Here is a 20,000-nt window from a genome sequence, read left to right as displayed (position 1 = left end):
AAGGCCTGGTGTTACTGGCTAATAGCAAGGCTGAAGGATACTTTTAGGGCTTCCTCAGCCTCACCATGGACATAACTGTCACTATGACAACCATCGAGGTAGCAACCTCCAAGTCTTTGTGGCGGTGGTTGGTGGTCATGCGCCCTGTGGACCAGGCCAGACCGTGTTAACCAGGGCTGCAGGAGTCATCTCAACCTCTCTTTGGACATTTCTGTCAGAGACACAATGGCTTCTGATTCCATATGCACCAGAGGCCTTAAATGAACACAGAGGAAGTGTCCTGTGTGTTCCGCTTGACCTACTGTGGCCCATTTCTCGTTTGTCTCCCACTCTCTGTTGCTCTACTCCTTCTCTCTCTCTCTATTCGCTTTCTCTCTACCTTTCTACCCCTCTCTCTCTTCCTCTCATTCTCAGGGAGTGGGAGTGGTGACTTACCGGAGCCGGCTCCATTGCATAAATAATGCTGTAACAAATGACCTTTTACTCCTCGTCTGTGTGTGAGTGTGTTTTGGAGAGCCTGTGCTTAAGATCAGTGAGGATATCAGGTACATTAATCCACCACAGAGATGAATTAATCTCATACTGCGCAGCCAGGAGCAGCGGGTTGTTGCAGTCTCATATGACAGACTCTTTCATAAAGCTCCAGTTTCTATACCCCCCCTCTCTCTTTGTGAAAGTTTATTTGTATTTATGTCTCTTGTCTATGTTCTGCTCTGTATGCTGGTGTAGCGGGATGCTGGTACTTTTTGACAGTGATAAATGATGCCAGATTAACAGTGGACTTTCTGGGGTCTCTCTCTCTCTCTCACTCTCTTTCTCTCTCTCTCCCCTCCCCCTCCCTCTCTCCTCTTTCTCTCTCCCTCCTCTCTCTCTCTCTCTCCCTCTACTCTATGTCTCTCTCAGGAGAACACCCTTCAATCCAGCCAGTGCCTGCGCCTCAGTTATCAGCCATAATTAACAGTCAGTTAAAAAGGCATTGTTCTTTACCCACTGCACTTTAATAGACACAACAAATGTATGTGGAATGAGCAAAATACAATATTCACCATAAACTTATTGAGAGCAGCAGCATTGAAAAAAAGAAAATTAAGGCTCAGTTGGTGAATAAAATAAAGAAATTAATATTTGGAAACCCTCATTTGTTTGAAGAGTGCGGGGTGCGATCAGGCCTTCAGCAGTATTTTGATCCTTTTCAAGGAATGGCTGACTATTAGGGTCCAGATTATACTGCAGGAATGAACTCCGATAATGGTCCTGCACTCATTGCATCACACACACGCACACACACACACACACACACACACACACACACACACACACACACACACACACACACACACACACACACACACACACAAGGGTTTGAGATGTGCCTCATGCTGGATGAACAGTTGCAGTGGGAGTGGGGTGGAGAACATGGAGGCATTAAACAGACTGGCAAGAATGCCAAGGGCTGACAAATGCTGTCTGTCTGTGTATGCTGTGACCGGGTAAGTGTGTGTGTGTGTGTGTGCGTGTGTGCGTGCTCGTGTGTGTGTGTGTGTGTTTGTGCGTGTGCGCAAAGTGTATGTGCGTGTGTGTGTGTGTGTGTGTGTGTGCGTGCGCGCGAGTGTATGCGCGTGTGTGTGTGTGTGTGTTTGTGTGCATTGCGCGCGAGTGTATGCGTGTGTGTGTCTGCGTGGCGCGAGTGTATGCATGTGTGTGTGTGTGTGTGCGTGCTTGGCGGCGAGAGTGTATGGCGATGGCGTGTGTGTGTGTGTGCGTGCACGCGAGTGTATGCGTGCACGTGTGTGTATGTGTGTGTGTGTGTGTGTGTGTGCGTGCATGCGCGTGAGTGTATGCGTACGTGTGTGTGTGTGTGTGTGTGTGCGTGCGCGCGGTGTATGCGTGCGTGTGTGTATGTGTGTGTGTGCGTACGCGAGTGTATGCGTGTGTGTATGTGTGTGTGTGTGTGTGTGTGTGCGTGGCGGCGCAGCGTGTATGCGTACGTGTGTGTGTGTGTGTGTGTGTGCGTGTGGCGCGCGAGTGTATGCGTGTGTGTGTGTGTGTGTGTGTGTGTGCGTGCAGTATGCGTGCGCGTGTGTGTGTGTGTGTGTGCATGGCGCGAGTGGCACGTGCGTGTGTGTGTGTGCATGTGGCGCAGTGCATGCGTGCATGTGTCACTGCACTTGTGCGTATAGCAGTTGAGCCACAGTGGTGAAGTCTCTTCTGAATCTGTACATAAGCTCACACCTCCCTTCCTCTCTCTCCTCTCTTTACCTCACCTCTCTACCTCTCGTACTCTCTCTGTCCCGTCTCTCCCTCGCTCCCTCTTTCCCTCTCTCTCTCTCTCTTTCCCCTCCCTCTTGCCGTTTGAGTCTCTGCTTTCTACTGTGTCCCAGTTCTGGTGCGATGCATGTATTCATCCTAAGCTGTCATCTGCCCACAGTGACAGGAGCTTCATTAGTTTGATTCATGTGTGCTCAAAGCACTTTTCAAGAGCGCACAGTAGCAGGCGATGCAGAAATCATTCCTTATTGAGTTTGGGCTATACTTGATGCCCCGAACTCGGACTCTGTTCTGGACAGCACTTACTGTGTAGCTCATTTTTGCTTTGTTGCAATATTATGATTCAGTTACTGGGATTGAAAAGCAGTGCAAAGTTTCCCTGCAACGCATTCCCTTCATTTTTGTTTTTTTGTTTTTTTTTTCGACAGTCCCTACCGTAATCGCGAATATTGTCAACGATGGCATTTTAGAGCAACACCGTGATGTTTGCTTTAGTTGAAGCAAAGGCACAACGACACCTTGTACCCAGAGCTGCTGAGGGAGGCCCAGGAGCCATCGACCAGGGGTGCAGCGATGACTCGGCACTTTCGGCTCCCGTTTCCAGGCAAACACGGTGTTCCCTCGTCGCCTGCTGCAGGCCCAGCTAGTCCAATTCTTAACGTGTCAAACTTTATCGGCATGAAGAATTGAAAAACTGAGGGCACTGATCAGCATTAAGGGCTATATCGATGTAAAGAGCGATCAGAAAAGCTCATGATAAGATCAGAAGTGGATCATTAAAAGCTCTGGCGGGGCTCGGCCGGGCCGCGGCGTTTGTCTGGTGGAGGCGAGTCCTTTGTGTGTGACAGTGCTGAAAGAGTCTTTTGCTATGGAGCTTAAGTATAGAAGTCAGTCCTTGACAAGTGCTGGAACTCAGATCCACAGATCTTGAGGCAGACAATAAAAGGGATGTGGACAGCACTGACATTTTTTATCAGGAAATTTAAAACACCCTAAATTAAAAGGAAGCTTCTATAGCCTGTATTTTTAGCATGTGTTACCATATGAAGACTTGTTCTGATGCTTCAAAGCGAGATGGTTCTTCCCAGTACTGTATACTTTTTACCTATCAATATGTGACTTTCCTAAGGATGTACAGTGCAGACCTGGTGTGGTACTATCCTTTCCATCATGCTTCACGGAAAGCTGAACATAAGAACATGCTGATGGGAACAAACCTCTGACTTCTTTTGGGAGTTCCTGGGCTCTGACCTTTCATCCCGAAAGCCAAATGTGGTTTATATGGAGGTTACTGATCCCTGCACGCTGCACCATGCAAAGCCGCCATGCAGAGTATAAAACCTACAGGCTTTAACTTCCCCAGGACAACCACTGCGACCATGAATAAAGCCACTTCATAGCCAAATTCCCTGCCCACACACACACACACACACACACACACACACACACACACACACACACACACACACACACACACACACGCGCACACACGCGTCTGTGTTAGTTGCCGACATCTTGCCCGCCAGTTATGAAAGCCTGGTTCCTGCACTGTTGGCCTCAAACTGAATGTTGGTCTGGTCTTTGGTCATAATCGTTCCATGAAAAAAAGCTTTACCAAAAACAGCAGGCACACACACAGTGAAAAGCTAAAGAATAGCAATAGCTGTTACCCCCAAAGTACAGGAAGACTTGGTGTGAGCAGCCATATGATGCAGCCATCACTTGCTACCACACTGTGTGGGTGTATAACCAGTGGACCAGATGAGACTCACATATGAAACTGGTGGTTATGTCAGTGTGGAGGAGCGAGAAAGGTGTCTGTGAGGAGCGGGTGCAACTCTGTAAAGCATGGAGATGTTTTGGAATGGGAATGACATTTAACTTTGCGATACAGTTCCATAATTCCTACAGATTCATTTAAGAACAGTATTTAAGCGTTACAGTAATGGTTCCTCTATTCTGAGAAAAGTGTAACGACGTAGTAAACCATTTGGAATGACTGTGTTAACTATATGTCTATTGGTTTCTTTTTGTGATTTAATGAGTTATTAACTACTTATAAATCAATATTACCCAAGTGAATAGAAACATCAATACTCTTATTCTCTTATTTATATAATGAAGCCAGTAATAATAATTACATAAGAGCTAGTAGTTACTGAGTGCTGGGTTATTGGCTCCCCCAAGTTGACACAACAGGTCAAATTTGGTTACTTAATCATGACAATTTAGTCAATCTAGTAGTTTACTGTAGTGGCGAGTAATTAATGAAGAACTACTATGGGCACATTTTATAATTTACAACCTAATTATTTAAGAAGACTTGTGTATCAGTTAAGGAGCCAACTTCTCTATTGGTGCCTGTCTGGCTTCCCTTTTGCCAAGCCGGTAACTTAGACATAAATGAGTTCACGTTGTCAACATGTTTTATAACCCTCCCCTCTGCGTGTGTTTTTCTCTATGCAGGCCTGGACAGCTGTCTGCAGCAGTACATTACTAAGAACTTTGAGGCGGGAAAGTGGGAGGTGACCAGCTACTGCGGATCACCCACCAGGAGCTGGAGGACCTGGGCGTGTCCCGCACATTGGCCACCAGGGCTCATCCTGGAGGCTGTGGACCTACTGTGTGCCCTGGTAAAGGCCGGACAAGTTGGGCTTGTTTTCAGCAACCTTTTTTCAAAGTGGCAGGTTAAGACAAAGAAACCTCAGACATAAGTGATGGGGACCTTATAACGCAGCAGTCTGATGTAACTGTGTTAATGAGACAACTGGTGTGCGTTAAGCTAACACCAGTGGAATATTAAACCCATAATGCCCAGGTGGGCTTGCACACGTGCTCTGCCTTTACCTGGCAGTCCAGCCCACTGGGTAACTATGCTAACCAGTCCTTTCTTCCCTGGTGCATCTTGGAGCACCAGACAAAATTGGAGGTCTTTTAAAAACCTGTCCCTAGCCCAGTTGTGTCATTTTGTGCACTAAAGTCATATATGGGAGAATTTATATGCGTATAATTTGGTGTAAAAAGGGCAAAATAACTCCATCACTCATTCTGGCTAAAATATTTGAAAAAGCATTCATGCAATATTTCATTTGTGCAGTCTTAAATGAAGTGTTCAGCTGCCCATGTAAACAAGAATGTAAATTATTTATTTCCTAAAAACAAAACGACACAGCCTTATAACTATGCCAAATGACTGTAAATGACCATAATAAAAAGGCGTTGAAATAAACAAACATGAAAAAATAAATAAATAAATAACTGGCAAATAGAATAATAAATTTCTTGTAAAGTCTCCTGCGCTTGTTGTCATAAAAGCAGACTCCATGGGAGAAACTTTGCTGTTAACCTTTTCAAAAACCGTGGCCATATGTTCTGTGCGTGTGTGTTTTTAATAGGTCTCATAGGTTCACAGTGATGTCTGTGATCATTGTTCCAACTGGTGTGGTGAAGGCTTCAGATGTCTTAAATGCAGGGCTGCTGGACGTTGTTAGCGAGCCTATCCGTCAGTATTGTTGCCGCAGTCGCTAGGCTCAGGGTGCTTGGGTGCTACTTCCAGGGAGCCACAGGTACAGCCGTTTCGCTGACGGATGTTCCGATGGCGTCTAGGGCAGAGCTGGTGCAGGTGCCGAGCGCTTGAGCGGGTTGCCTGGCGAGGCTGGCGGGGAGCAACTGAAAAGAAAGATGGAGGGATAGGCGAGAGGAGGAGAGAGGGGTGGAGGGATGGAGGGATGGGGAGAGGGAGGAGAGGTTTTTTTTTTTGCAGAAATGGGCACTTTGACTCCCCTGTGCTCACTAAACCCTCAGTGGACAACCAGAGGGCCACAATGCACATTAACATACATTGCATTAACACTTACACACATTAACACTTAATCCCGCTTGCTCTCTTCTCCCTCTGTATTTCTCTCTCCCTCTCTCTCTCTCTCTCTTCCTTTTCATAATGCCAGCCAGACTGTGTGGGGGGAGCGTGTCATGTTTCCTTCTCAGCCATGCTCTCCTCCTTCCTCCTCACTCGCTGACCCTCCACCAGTGTTAATGACAGATGCTGAAGCTCCTGGCTCTTGCGCCCCATGTTTGTGTCTCCTTGGATGGAGTGATTGGACTCAGGCAGGGAAGGATCTCTAATGGTCTGATTAAATTAGCAGATGTTGATCTCAGAGTTATGTATTGACTCTGCTGGCTGCAGAAGATGTAAATTCTCCCAGATACAGTATTCCCTAGGTCTGGGAGTGCTGGATTGTGTTACCTGTGTTTGTTGATGGTCTGCACCATGCTGTATTTGTGGGTAGAGTTCTTTGTTTCCCCAAGCGACCATGGTCACAGAGTCTATTTGTATGTATCAGTGACTGACGTAAATTACCATGTATCCAATGGTGCTTTTTCATGAGACATTGAAGTCAGGACATAGAGTGACAACAAAGGGTTATTGGCACAGGTGTGGTGAGGCTAGGCCTCTCCATCTTCTCTCTTTATCTCCTGGTTTCAACTTCTGCAGATCTAAAACCTACAGTTAGTTTAACACTTTGAAGTCCCAATCTGCTTTTTAACACATCTATTAGATATCTGGCTTACAAGTAACCCAGTATCTTATGAAAGTGTGTTGGTGACATTTGAACATTTGTAGAACATATAATACTTGCACACTGTCATGCTGTCAGATTAACAGCCTGAACCAAGGCTGAGTGAGCTCCACTCTAGACGACTGTGGAACAGGATCAGATTACCATGTGCTGTTGATATCAATCAATTAAAGAGATTTTGAATGATGTGTATGAAAACTGTATAATTTCAATATATGTGATTCCTTGGGCACAAACCAACATGCTATACCTGTTCACAAACTCTAGCATGTTTCAGGTCTGATTCTTTTCATGTTCCTATGAAATGGTGATTCACTCCAACAGACCATTAAAATAAATCAAAATAATATTCCAAACAATAAAAGCATCCAGATGCCACTTTGCCTCCCATTGTTGTGTCTGTTGTCGCGCCCTGCTGTAGGCAGCAGGCCCTGCTCTGTGTATTGCTCTGCTGCTGGGAATGGCTGTGGGATTTTTGACGTCAGCCAGTCCCCCATGCTGGGGTGTTCATGCAAATCCCGCAACATAATCATCTTAGTATAATGCAGGACAGTGGAGAGCTGTCCGGTTCTTCCCAGGTAACCTGGCAGGGCAGTGCGATAACCTCCAGACGGATGGATAATACTCTCTCTCTCTCTCTCTCTCTCTCTCTCTCTCTCTCTCTCTCTCCTCCTGTCTGCCTTTCTCTTCTCTTCTCTCTCACTGCTCTGACTCAGTTGTGCAGGGCTGTTATCTGCTCTTGCAGGCTGTGATGCTACAGGCTGACTGAGATATAGATATGTGCGTGTGCGTGGCGGACTGTCTGCGCATGTTCATGAGTGATACAGATGTTAATCACCTGTTAATTGCCTGCATCTCTTTTTCATGTGTATGTAAAAATTTGTGTGAGCTTCTCAAAGATTGTGTGTGTTTGGCTTGGCTCAGGGCCAGGCATACACATTATTCATGTGACATTGATGTGATAAGAGATGGTTAAACTGATCCTCATCTTCACACAGTGCCTGCCTCTCTGTCTGATTTACTGACAGAGCTTAGTTTCACTGCCACACACACCACTGCTTCAGCATGTGATGATGATGATGATGATGATGTGTGTGTGTGTGTGTGTGTGTGTGTGTGTGTGTGTGTGTGAGAGAGAGAGAGAGAGAGAGATGCTTTAGATCCTCTGCCGGTCCTCTGCCTGGTCAATCAGAAACACACTGTGACTCTGTCATCCAACCACAAGCGGAAGGGACCTGGAGTACACACACACACACACACACACACACACACACACACACACACACACACACACACAAACACAGATCAAAATGTATTATCATTAATAACTATGTTTATTATTAACTGTATCTTATAAATTAAGTCTGGTCTACTTGATGCACACAATGCACCAGAACACTCTTAATTTATGAGTCTATAAAAAAGTTCCAGTCTCCGTGCAGTTATGATGGTAACATTTCCCCTGTGTAACAGGGTGCCTTTGACGCTTCTCTCTGTGCAGTGACTAATCCATTCTGGACTTGTTTAAGTTGGCAGTACAGATCTAGCTTCTATTTATACGCATCACTTTGTGCTGGGCTAACTCAAAGGTCTGCCTCTACCCACTCGCTGTACCTCTGCAGATAAAGAGCTCACACGCAGCCAGCTACTGAATATTCATCTGGTGTGTGTGTGTGTGTGTGTGTGTGTGTGTGTGTGAGAGAGAGAAAGAGAAAGAGTGTGAGACAGACAGAGTCAGAGAGAAAGATGAAATTCAATCATTGCTGTCATCCCCAACTCTTTAGTCACTGTGAGCTGTGCTTTCCAACATCCTTGGAGACGTTCTACCATAGTGACTTGTTGCCTCTCTCTCTCTCTCTCTCTCTCTCTCTCTCTCTCTCTCTCTCTCTCTCTCTCTCTCTCTCTCTCTCTCTCCGTCGCGGACTGCACGCTGTGTACAGAACTATGGACTGGAGACGGAGAACCTGAAGACGCTCTCCCACAAGCTCAATGCCTCCGCAAAGAACCTGCAGAACTTCATCACGGGCCGACGACGCAGTGGCCACTATGATGGGCGTACCACACGCAAGCTGCCCAATGACTTCCTCACATCCGTGGTGGACCTCATCGCTGCCGCCAAGAGCCTGCTGGCCTGGCTGGATAGGTGAGCCTTGCAAAGAGACACACACACATATACAAACACGTACACACACACACACACACACACACACACACACACACACACACACATACACCACACTAAACCAGACAGACAGAAACACACAGACACACACACACACATATATACACCACACTAAACCAGACAAACAGACACACACACACACACACACACACACACACACACACACATACACCACACTAAACCAGACAGACAGAAACGCACACACACATTCTATCTTGCTTGCTGTCTATCTACTCCAATGACAGCTTCCACTTTGATCCGTTGCGCAGTGCGTACTCAGATGGTTGAATTGTCCAGCCCTGGATCCACAGGTTCTATTGCGTTTTTGGCATGTGTACTAGGCAGACTTAGTGGGAGCTTCCTTGGTTGTGTTCCTCCTGTCTCGTCATCATCCTGTTCTCCTCCATGATGCCAGTCACATGTAGGATGAGCTGTCATCGTGTATTCTGGTCAGCAGTACCCTCCAGACGCTCTGGTTTTATTTTACGTTTGTTTGGGTCTTCACCTGGGTTTTTTTCTTCTAGCTGCCTGCCACGATGTTGCTGCAGTCCTGGGGCATGGTTGTTGCTGGGTAATTGTGGCCTCTGTATTTTTGCAGTTGGTCCTCAAATGCATAACAGGTGAGGCCTAGGGGGCACTGTAAGCACCCTATGTGGAATCACTCATGCAAATACCCTTGGTCGAACTCCTCTGAAAGCAGCTGGTGCTTGTTTAATCCGGTTTTGTATTTCTTGATCAATGCTGCAGTCTTCAGACAGAATACCGCTCGGGTATTTAAACGATGAAACTATTGCAAGCACATTCCAAAGGAGCTCCCTGATTGGATTCACAGGCTTTGGAGAGGTCGCCACAGGCCAGGAGAGGGTCCTGGTGATATTGGCGCTGGCATGCAGATCAGCTGTGCTCCAGTTCTTTCTAAAACTACACTGGCACTCATTTAACACTGTTCCAGTTAAGCTGTTGATCAAACTGCAGTGTCATCTTTGAGAGCACATTGCCTGCTACAGAGAGAAGGAAAAGTGGCATGCAGCCCTTCTTCCTTACTCCCAGTATTCACAAGCTGCACTACAATTCCCAAAATCCCGAGCAAAGACCTGATGGACTATCAACCAGTCATCACACACTTGCATGTTCTTCAACACTGGACTATTGATTACACCTGTACCTAATTTCACTTGTCATTTTAAGCCTGCCTGTTTGTTCCTGTTGTGAAGTATTGCCCAGTGAATACCACTTGTTTCTATCTACTGCCTGTTTATTGTACTGACCCTGTTTTGTTCATTGCCTTCCCCCTTTCGGATGTGTCTGTCCGGTTTGTTCGCTCTGCTGGTTTTTAGACATGGACTGTACATTCATTTCGGTTTTGATGCTCCCCTGGTTTGGTAATCCGTTTGTTCTGGTTTTGACCGTTGCCCTACAGAAGATAAACCTGGCTCAACTTTCATCCGCAACTGTCCAGCTGCTTCTGTAGTGTTACACGCGGATTGCTTTAACACCTTTTGTTGTTGTAAACGGTGATGATATTTGCATCTCTCCACTGTTGTGGCATGTCTCCGCTTTCCCGGACTTTGGGAATAGATTGGTGGCATGTTGTTGAGTGGTGCTTCTGCAGCTCAGCAGGGATGCTGTCAGTGCCAGGGGATTTATTGTTCTTCAGAGAAGGAACAGCTGTCAGAACCTCCAGGAAAGCTGGAGGCTGCCTGAGGGCAGGGAGAGGTTGGTGTTTGGGCAATTCATCAAAGATGGAATGATCTACAAAGTGTGTTGGTTTGCGAAGGGCTTTGAAGTGATCTGTCCATCTCTGGGGTACTTCATGCTGGTCTTTAAAATATGTGAGGCCATCTGCCGATTTCAGGGGCATGAGAGAGTGGTTCCTTGGCCGATATGTCATTTTAACAGAGTTATAGAAATTATGAAAATCATTTCTGTCTGCATAAGTTTGGATTTCCTGTGCCTGCTCCTCATTCTGCAGAATCTGTACAGCATCGTTCTCGTTCTGCAGAATCTGTCCCAATTCCCGCACGTCCTGCAAGTTGCCATGCCATTGTTGCCTTGGATCACCGGATGGGGGTTTGTTCAAGGATGTCCCGTGTGCTGTTAACTTCCCAGCTACAGAACTAGAGATCTCCTCGCTAACCTCAGTCGTCCATAGCTGGGCACAATTAAGCTTCCTCTTGCCAGGCTTCTACAATCATGAAGGTCTTGTGATCCTGTGATGGTCAGTCCAAAATTCTCTCATGGTGCAGGTTATAAGGACATCACTGTTGCACTGATGTCGCTGTGTTGCACTATGATGTCATCATTTAGGTGCCAGTGTTTGGAGATGAGGGTGCATCCATGTTTTATAATTATTATTCTGCTAGACTAACACTTTGGTGATGGTAAGGTACTGCTCAGCACAGAGAATTAGAAGTCTCATACCATTCACATCAGCCTTTTTGTCCCCAGTTGGAAATTAGTCACCGAGTGATAGGATTTTATCATTCTTGGGGCCCAATTGAAGTTATTCCTCCAGTGCCTGAGAGAAGTAGTCCTTAACCTCATTCTCAGAAGGTGGAGTTGGTGTACAGGCACTGGGAATGCTAGCAGAGCAATGCTTACTGGTGTTTCAATCAAGCTTCAGGGAAGTGTGTTTCTAATTGCAAACCCCATCCCATAAACAGGGTGTCCTTCCCAGAGCAAGGTGTAACCCCTTCCTTTCTAGTTCAGAGAGCCTTCAACCCAGGAGCCTGGTTTCACCCAGAGCAGGGATGTTGGCGTCATAGTGTTTCAGTATGGGGGCAACCAGAGCTGTTCTCCGATATGGCCTATCACAGCTGCCAGGAGGGTCCAGGAGGGTTCTCACATTCCAGGTTCCCTGTTTAAGTTTTCTTATTTTGCTCACGTAATGGAATGTCTACTTTTTTGGACCACCCTTTCAAGGCCCCTGCAGGGGTCTGCTGAAACTAGCTACTGCTGGCAATATACCCTGTGACCTGCATGGGCCTCACTAGGGGCTTCTGGCGTGTTCAAATCTGCCCGAGTCACCAAACACCCCATTGCAGCCAGGGTTTAGAGGTTTGGCACCAAGATTTAAGTGAAACCAGTGCAAATGAGAATTCTGAGTGCCACAGGGGTGCACATCTTCACTGTGAGAGGATGGTTTCCAGTGGCAAGGGTAACCCAAGACAACTACAGGCAGCTGCCAGGACCTCAGTCAACCGAGGCCTGTCTACACATGCTGCTGCCACATTGCTTTTCTCTTAGGGTATGCTTCTTTAGCCTTTATTTCGCCTGATTATTCCACAAGTCAGTGGGGCAGTGGTTGGCTAACATCAGAGTCAGTCCATGCTGTGGGCCTGCACGTAACCTCTGGCAACCACTGCAACTCTGATCCCCTTCCGTGTTAGCCTGGGGCTACAGGGCACCCTGTGAGAAGTGTGTGCGCATGAGTGACTGCGAGGTGATCTGACAGAAGTCCTGGTGCTGGAGATGTACTGGCAAGACTTACAAACCAGGCTGCTCCCCTGCTCTCCATAAAAGGCTGGCCAGCGACAGCAAGCAGTAGGCGACAGTTAAGAGTAGAGGAAGCAGATGTAGAACACCTTCCCTCTAGCCACTGTAGTGCTGCGCTAGACATATCAGCAGTTGACAAGTGCCCCCCCCCCCCCCCATATACCTCACTGCACCAGACAGACAGACCAGCAGACTGAGTGACAAACACACACACACTCTGTCCTAAACCCTTTGACACCTGCATTCACACACCCATTCTGAGTAACAGGAGCTCCACGCATGCCTTCAAGCTGTTCGCCAGCCCGCCACGGCAACCATCTCCACTCTTAAACCGCCACAGTAAACAAGTTTTGCCTGAAAGCTCCAAGTCTGCCAAGTAAATGGCATAGGCCAGTGTTTCCCTGACACGACACGACCGATTCAGCTCAGCATGTGATGATCAGGCCTTTCACATGCTAATCGGGTGCGTTGGAACAGGGCACAGCACTAAACTGTCAAGTTCAGGGCTTCTCTAGGAGCAACGCTGGGTTGAAGTCTCGTTAGTGGAGCGGAATAGTTCATGAGATTGATCTTCAGCTGTGTTTTCAGTTCCATTACATGCAACCCCTTTCCCCCCAGGTGACAACATAATGAGCTAACATTGATTGCATTACAATCATTAGAGCACTCTTGATTAACTTGAATAGGAATTTGATTGGGGGCTGAATCATCGGTGTAGACGCTAATGGAATGGTGTTTGGGGTCAATTTATTTATTTATTTTCGATGTGTCTTTTTAAATCTAGCAGGACTGAGACAGTTTAGGCCAAATTAAGACATTGAGTTTAAAATCTGCCTGGTCATTACATTGAGGAAAAAACCCAGTGCACAAATTTTTCACTTTGTAATAGGGCATGGGATTTGTGTGTGTGTTTGTGTGTGTAGGTGGGTGGGTGCACGCGCACACATTCGTGTGTGTGTGTGTGAATTTGCATGTGTGCACACATGTGCATGTGTGTGGATGTGGAGGTCCCATCCTGGTCTTTGGTCAGGTGTGGTTTGTGTCACAGTGCTGCAGTTTTGACCACTTAAACACATGGTGATGTGCGTTTCTGTTTATGTAACATTCATGCATAATCAGACCTTAAGATTTGCAAGAAACACTTACATAACTCTCTCTCTCTCTCTCTCTCTCTCTCTCTCTCTCACTCTCTCTCTTTCTCTCATGGCTTGCTACCTAATATGTTTACTTGTCATGTTTGCTTCTGGTGTGAAAGCTTGTGTCAGGGGTTCATTCCTCTCAGGTATGTCAGCTAGTGGTGAGGCTAAGTGAGCAGGAGAGACAGGGTGATTGCGAGGCCTGTCCCAGTGCGCTTTCCGTCGTCTCTGTGGCTCTGGCTAAGAGCACCAGATCAGACGGGCCGTGGTTGTCTGAGGCAGTCTGGGTCAGCCTTCCCAGGGCTGCGTTCCTCAGCCCACAGCACCTCTAAATCCTGCCCAACCACACACTTCCCTCAAACACTCAGACTGGTCAACCCCCCAGTGCACTCCTCCCTGAGCACACACACACACACACACACACAGGCACACACACACAACACATGGCTGTCCAACTCTTTCTGATGGAGCGGCTCTCTTCAACCCAGCCTTGCATCAACCTTAGGTTAACTGGCCTAGATTTGGGTCCAGACTTTGGGCCGGGTAGCACCCACGCTCCACAGTGGCTCCGGGCTGCACTGCGACTCGTGCCCTAGTGACGGAAGAGGAAATTCTGTCCAGATTCTGGTCAGCGTGTGTGTGTATGTGTGAGACACGGGACTCCAAGTTCCAGCCTCCTAGTTCACTGCATACCTGTGGGCTGCTGCCACAGCACAGCTGAGAAACAGGGTCACCACCGTCCAGGGGGTGGGGGGGCTCCCCCTCGTTAACGGTGGCCTAATTAAGCAAATCAGCTTCACTCCTTCTTGCCAAAATTTGTCCCCAGTGGAGCAGCTGTCTGCCCTGCAGACAGAGAAGAAGATGGCAGAAGAAAAGACTTAAGACAAGGCAATGGAGCGAGAAAGTGTGTGTGTGCACGCGTGTGTGTGCACGTGTGTGTAAGTGAGCGAGAGAGCGCAGGAGAGAAAAGGAGGAAGAGAGAGCAAGAGAGACAGTTATGGGGCAATGTTCCTAAACCCAAGTGAAACATGGACCCTGACAGGGGAATCTCTGTCCCATCAATGTGTCGCCAGTGTCCCATTTGGCTGTGTGGGCTCAGAGAAGGGAATGTTCTGAAGCCATGCCTGAAGCAAGTGGTAGGGGGCGCTCTATACCTGACTGAGTGATTTCTGGACAGCCTGAACCAGTGCTTACTGTTCTGTCATGGCTAGTGAAGAGGTGTGTGGGTGGGGGTATGGAGGGGTTGCAGGCATTAGAGGTATCTTGAGTGGGAGTGACCAAGCAGTGATTCAGTGCAGGCGGGACTGTTTTGTTTACACCTTCCAACGGCTTCTTCTTCAGCCTTTTTCTAAGCTCCTCCCCCTTTCACTTTCTGCATCGTGGGATCATTTGCAGCTGCTGATTATGAAGCACTTCCCCGTTCTCCATGTTTCTCCCAATCTCTCTACCTCCATCTTCCTGTCTGGTTTTCCTTATCCTTGTCATCTCATTGTCCTTTGCTCCTTCTCTCTCTCTCTCTCTCTCTCTCTCTCTCTCTCTCTCTCTCTCTCTCTCTCTCTCTCTCACCCCCCCCCCCCCCCCCCGCCCTTCCTCTGCGCCTCCGCGGCTCCTCAGGTCACGTTTCTCGGAGGCCTCGAAACGTGGACCTCCGCCTGCGGCCATGTCTGCTCCGCCTGACGGGCTGTCCTTGGTCAACGAGCCTACGCACCTTCAGCATCTTCCTACTCGGCAAAGTCACATTGCGGGCGCCACACATGCACGAGTGCGCCGCCTTCCCTCCGCTTGGAGGATCCGGCACCGCTTCTGCCTGCACAAAGCAGAGATGAACGGTCCGTCCTCAGAGGACACGCTGTGTCGCCGCGCTTTAGGGTCTGCTCTCACCTCAAACGCGCCTCTGGTCGTTGGCTTCTTTCTTGCTCAGCAGGAATAGGCCTTAACATGTTTTCTTCTGTTTGGCCAAAGGGTATAAACCCTCTTTCTGTTCCTGAAAGATAGAGTTCTGTGTATTTGAAAACATTTTTCAGCAACGAAAAGTGTTTGGAGAGTCCCAAATGGGGAGGAGATTTGGTTTTCCAAGAAGGCTCCATCCCAAATCTCATTTGTGAACGGATTTGCCTTTCTGAAGGGGTTGTACCTCTAAAAATGAACATGTTATGACTTAGGGAAGGCTTTGCCGTGGGTCGCTGCACTTACGTGTTGAATTAGATTTAGCGACGGCATTACGTGGGGCTTAACGCGGGCGTGACGTGGGAGTTCTGTGGGAGGAGGCCCCGATGGGGCGTCTGGTAGCTCACGAGTCCTGTGGCCCACGCAAGCCAGGGTATTTAAAGAGCTCCAGGAGTGCATGGGGAAGAAGCAGTGTTCCTAAAGCCCCGTATATATAGAACACAGCCTCGATACCAACGACCCACATTCTGCAGCCCTTGCGGGGAGAGGAAACTGGGTCTGGAGAGTACTCGACGCCAACTGAGACGTCACCGGAGACAATGTGCGCTCAAAGCCACAGTGACACACACACTTGAACATCCTTCCCTCATTAAAATTCTCCTGTAAAACTAAATATTTTGATGCATTGACCTTAGAAAACCCTAGAAAACAACATAGGTTACATAGGTTGCTCCACCCATCTCCACACACACATAAATATACACTATACACTGTAATACTATCTTTATGGGTATTTTAAACTGAACTATATATTACTGAAGCTAAATATTGCTATGCCTTCACATAAAACTAACCTCAGTGACCAAAGGAAATCTTTTGACTATTGTAACTTTTCAAAAAGCAACATTTTGTATATAAATCCTTTTTTTCTCATGGGTAAACAGCCAACTGTCCCCTTTAAAAGGATACTTTTCATGGTTTTTTTTGTTATTGTTAAGACATTTATTCACCACAGAGAACTAAAGAGGGCACACACTGAGCTTTGCTGGTTTTATGTACACGCGCACACACACACACACACACACACACACACACTCACTCACTCACACACACACACACACACACACACACACACACACACTCACACACTCACTCACACACTCACACACAGACACACACACACACACACACACACACACACACACACTCACCCACACACACACACTCACTCACACACACACAACACACTCACTCACACACACACTCACTCACACACTCACACACTCACACACACACACACACACACACACACACACTCACTCACACACACTCACACACACAGACACACACACTGTCCATCCAGCAGGTCCGGCCTTAAGGATTATCTAATGGTTAATTCCAGGTGCTACTTCTTTTTCAGGTCGCCTTTTGCCGCGGTGACGGACTACTCAGTGACCCGGAACAATGTGATCCAGCTGTGCCTGGAGCTCACTACCATTGTACAGCAGGTACGTGTGTGTGTGTGTATGCATAAAACCAGCAAACCTCAGTTGGATCTAATAGGTTTCAGTGAAACAGGGAGAATACTTCTGAAAAATCACTTCCCTCCTTAGATCAGCAGACGCTGGAAGCTGTAATTTGCACATGTTTGTGTATGTTTGGTCTAAATTGAGGATAATTTGTCCTTTCTTCCAACTTCTCCTTCTCCTACTCCTCTCTCCGTCCCTGAGGATGAGAATGCAAAGGGCTAATCAGTGCTTCAGTGGGTGTAAAGTAGGTTTTGTCCCAACTCCCCACACGCTGCTCTCCTGGCCCTGTTACACCATTAGGGACGTAACACTGTTCGGAAAGTAACGTTGTACTGGATGCAGCAGTGTATGATAGGTGATGTAGTCCCATGGGAGAGTGGGTGGAGTTTTGGAGCAGAAGTAGGCCAGCGGTTTGTTTGAAGCACTCTGGAGTGGCAGGTGGGAGGAAAGTGGGCGGAGGCAATGGTGCCAGCACAGCTGTGTGTGTGTGTGTGTGTGTGTGTGTGTGTGTGTGTGTGTGTGTGTGTGTGTGTGTGTGTGTGTGTGTGCCAACTTCAAAAAAGAGGAAAATCTGAAAAGAAATGCTTTTTGGAATAAAGTAGTTTGCATGTGCAGTATATCTGTGCATGTTTACATGTAAAATTAGTACATTTAATCCTATTACAGGAATATTCTGACAGACTAATTTGTACTTTTTCCCCTCCCTAATTAATCGCCCAAGACATGTTTGGTGTCCAAATTGATCTCCCTTATCTTTGCAGTGAAGCTGTGAGACTAACATAGACAGCCAATAAGACACCTTCACACCCAGCACTTGTGCTGGTCTTTGCTTTGTGCAAAGCTACTACTCCTCCAGGCTTTCTCATGGGCACTGCAGTGTCACCACGGCTCATGCACGCTGAGATCAGAAGGCCATTGCCACAGAGAGCTATACTGAAAGCCTAAGGCTGGCTTTGACCAGCAGAGCCCGAAGCCTCTCCTAATCCCGCTCTTAATCCACGCCAGATTATGGCACAGAAGGCCCAGACGTGGTTCTAATCTGAGCTAATCCTGCGGCGGAGGATCAAGGCGTTCCTTACTTTTCTGATGAGAACATACAGGAGTACATCCTGTCTCTCTCAATCTCTATCAATCTCTCTCTCTCTCTCTCTCTCTCTCTCTCTGTACATTCTCTTCTGCCTTTTTCTCTGTTTCTGTTTCCCAGTAACAGTAAACAGGAGCAGTGGCTATTCTTTGTGCTATTGGCTGTAATAATGCACATGTATTTGTGCGTGTGTCTGTGTGTGTGTAGGTGGGTGGGTGGGTGTGCACTTAAGGTGCAGGTGAGATATAATAGGGGCCTATGTAAATGTGTGTCTCGTGAGAAACTCACACACAGAGGTAGACACATACAGACAGGTCTGTGTTCCATGACTTAGTGGCAGAGCAGGCGAGTGGGAGGAAAGGTGATGGTTGTATTGTTGGGCAAAGTTGAAGGTCTAGACCAGATGGAATCATACATACATATACACATGTACAGTACAATAAAAAGCTTTTCCCACATATCCCAGCTTCTTTGGAAGCTTGGGCCAGTCATTGTACAGCACACCTGGAGCCAAAAGTGGCTGTATGACAGAGCTGGGCTTCAAAACCACAGCCCTCCGGTTGACAATCCACAGCACTACCCACTATAAAGGTGTGAATTGATATTCTTAAACTCATTCCTTCCCATCTTTTCTAATTCTCTCCCCTAGCTCCCTCCCCTAGCTTCCACTCCCCTATCTTCTCCTCCCCTAGCTCCCTCCCCTATCTTCTCCTCCCGTAGCTTCCTGTCCCCTAGCTTCCCCTCCTCTAGCTCCCTCCCCTAGCTTCTCCTCCTCTAGCTCCCTCCCCTATCTTCTCCTCCCCTAGCTTCCCCTCCCCTAACTTCCACTCCTCTAGCTCCCTCCCCTAACTTCCCCTCCTCTAGCTCCCTCCTCTAGCTCCTTCCCTTAGCTTTCTGCACTAGCATTTGCTCAATATGGACAGATTTATTTATTAGGCCTTCAGGTTTAATCATGCATTATTAACTATCACTTGCTTATACAGGGATTTCTGGGAGTCGGTGGGTTTAGGTGGGTATGAGTACTTGTATGCTGGCGTATATTTGGATCTTATCTTAGATTGTTTTTACTCTTTTTATTGCAGAAGGCTTTGCTGAGGCCAGGCACACTCATAGGAGACGGTGTCCCCACTATGTCCTCCACAACGTCCCCACTATGTCCTCCACAACGTCCCCCCATAACGTCCCCACTATGTCCTCCACAACGTCCCCCCATAACGTCCCCACTATGTCCTCCACAACGTCCCCCCATAACGTCCCCACTATGTCCTCCACAACGTCCCCCCATAACGTCCCCACTATGTCCTCCACAACGTCCCCACTATGTCCTCCACAACGTCCCCCCATAACGTCCCCACTATGTCCTCCACAACGTTCCCACTATGTCCTCCACAACGTCCCCCCATAACGTCCCCACTATGTCCTCCACAACGTCCCCCCATAACGTCCCCACTATGTCCTCCACAACGTCCCCCCATAACGTCCCCACTATGTCCTCCACAACGTCCCCACTATGTCCTCCACAACGTCCCCCCATAACGTCCCCACTATGTCCTCCACAACGTTCCCACTATGTCCTCCACAACGTCCCCCCATAACGTCCCCACTATGTCCTCCACAACGTCCCCCCATAACGTCCCCACTATGTCCTCCAGCCTCAAAGATGCAGCCCTTGCCTGCAGGACCAAAGCTCAATATTTCGCTTGAAATGCTACTTGAGCCTGAAGAGTAATGCAAGCACTGACGTTGACTCAACCTTGAGACTTTAGACCAGTGAGGGAGAGAGTACGAGGGGGGGGGGGGGTGAAGACTGAGAGGGCATCTTGCTGCTTCGGGAATATA

At 47.7% G+C, this 20,000-nt stretch overlaps 1 protein-coding gene and 1 pseudogene across 4 annotated transcripts in view; both read left to right on the top strand.

The window, feature by feature from the left end:
- Positions 1-20,000, top strand: part of cnksr2a (connector enhancer of kinase suppressor of Ras 2a) — a 214,562-nt gene that overhangs the window by 156,569 nt on the left and 37,993 nt on the right. The window lies entirely within an intron of this gene.
- LOC145651308 (connector enhancer of kinase suppressor of ras 2-like) overlaps positions 1-20,000 on the top strand; it is a 44,955-nt pseudogene that overhangs the window by 7,463 nt on the left and 17,492 nt on the right.

Source organism: Electrophorus electricus, chromosome 1, assembly GCF_041902795.1.
Source record: "Electrophorus electricus isolate QZ-2024a chromosome 1, ASM4190279v1, whole genome shotgun sequence".
Classification (NCBI taxonomy): Eukaryota; Metazoa; Chordata; class Actinopteri; order Gymnotiformes; family Gymnotidae; genus Electrophorus; species Electrophorus electricus.
Note: the sequence above shows the minus strand (reverse complement) of the source record. Positions and strands in the feature narration are given on the sequence as shown.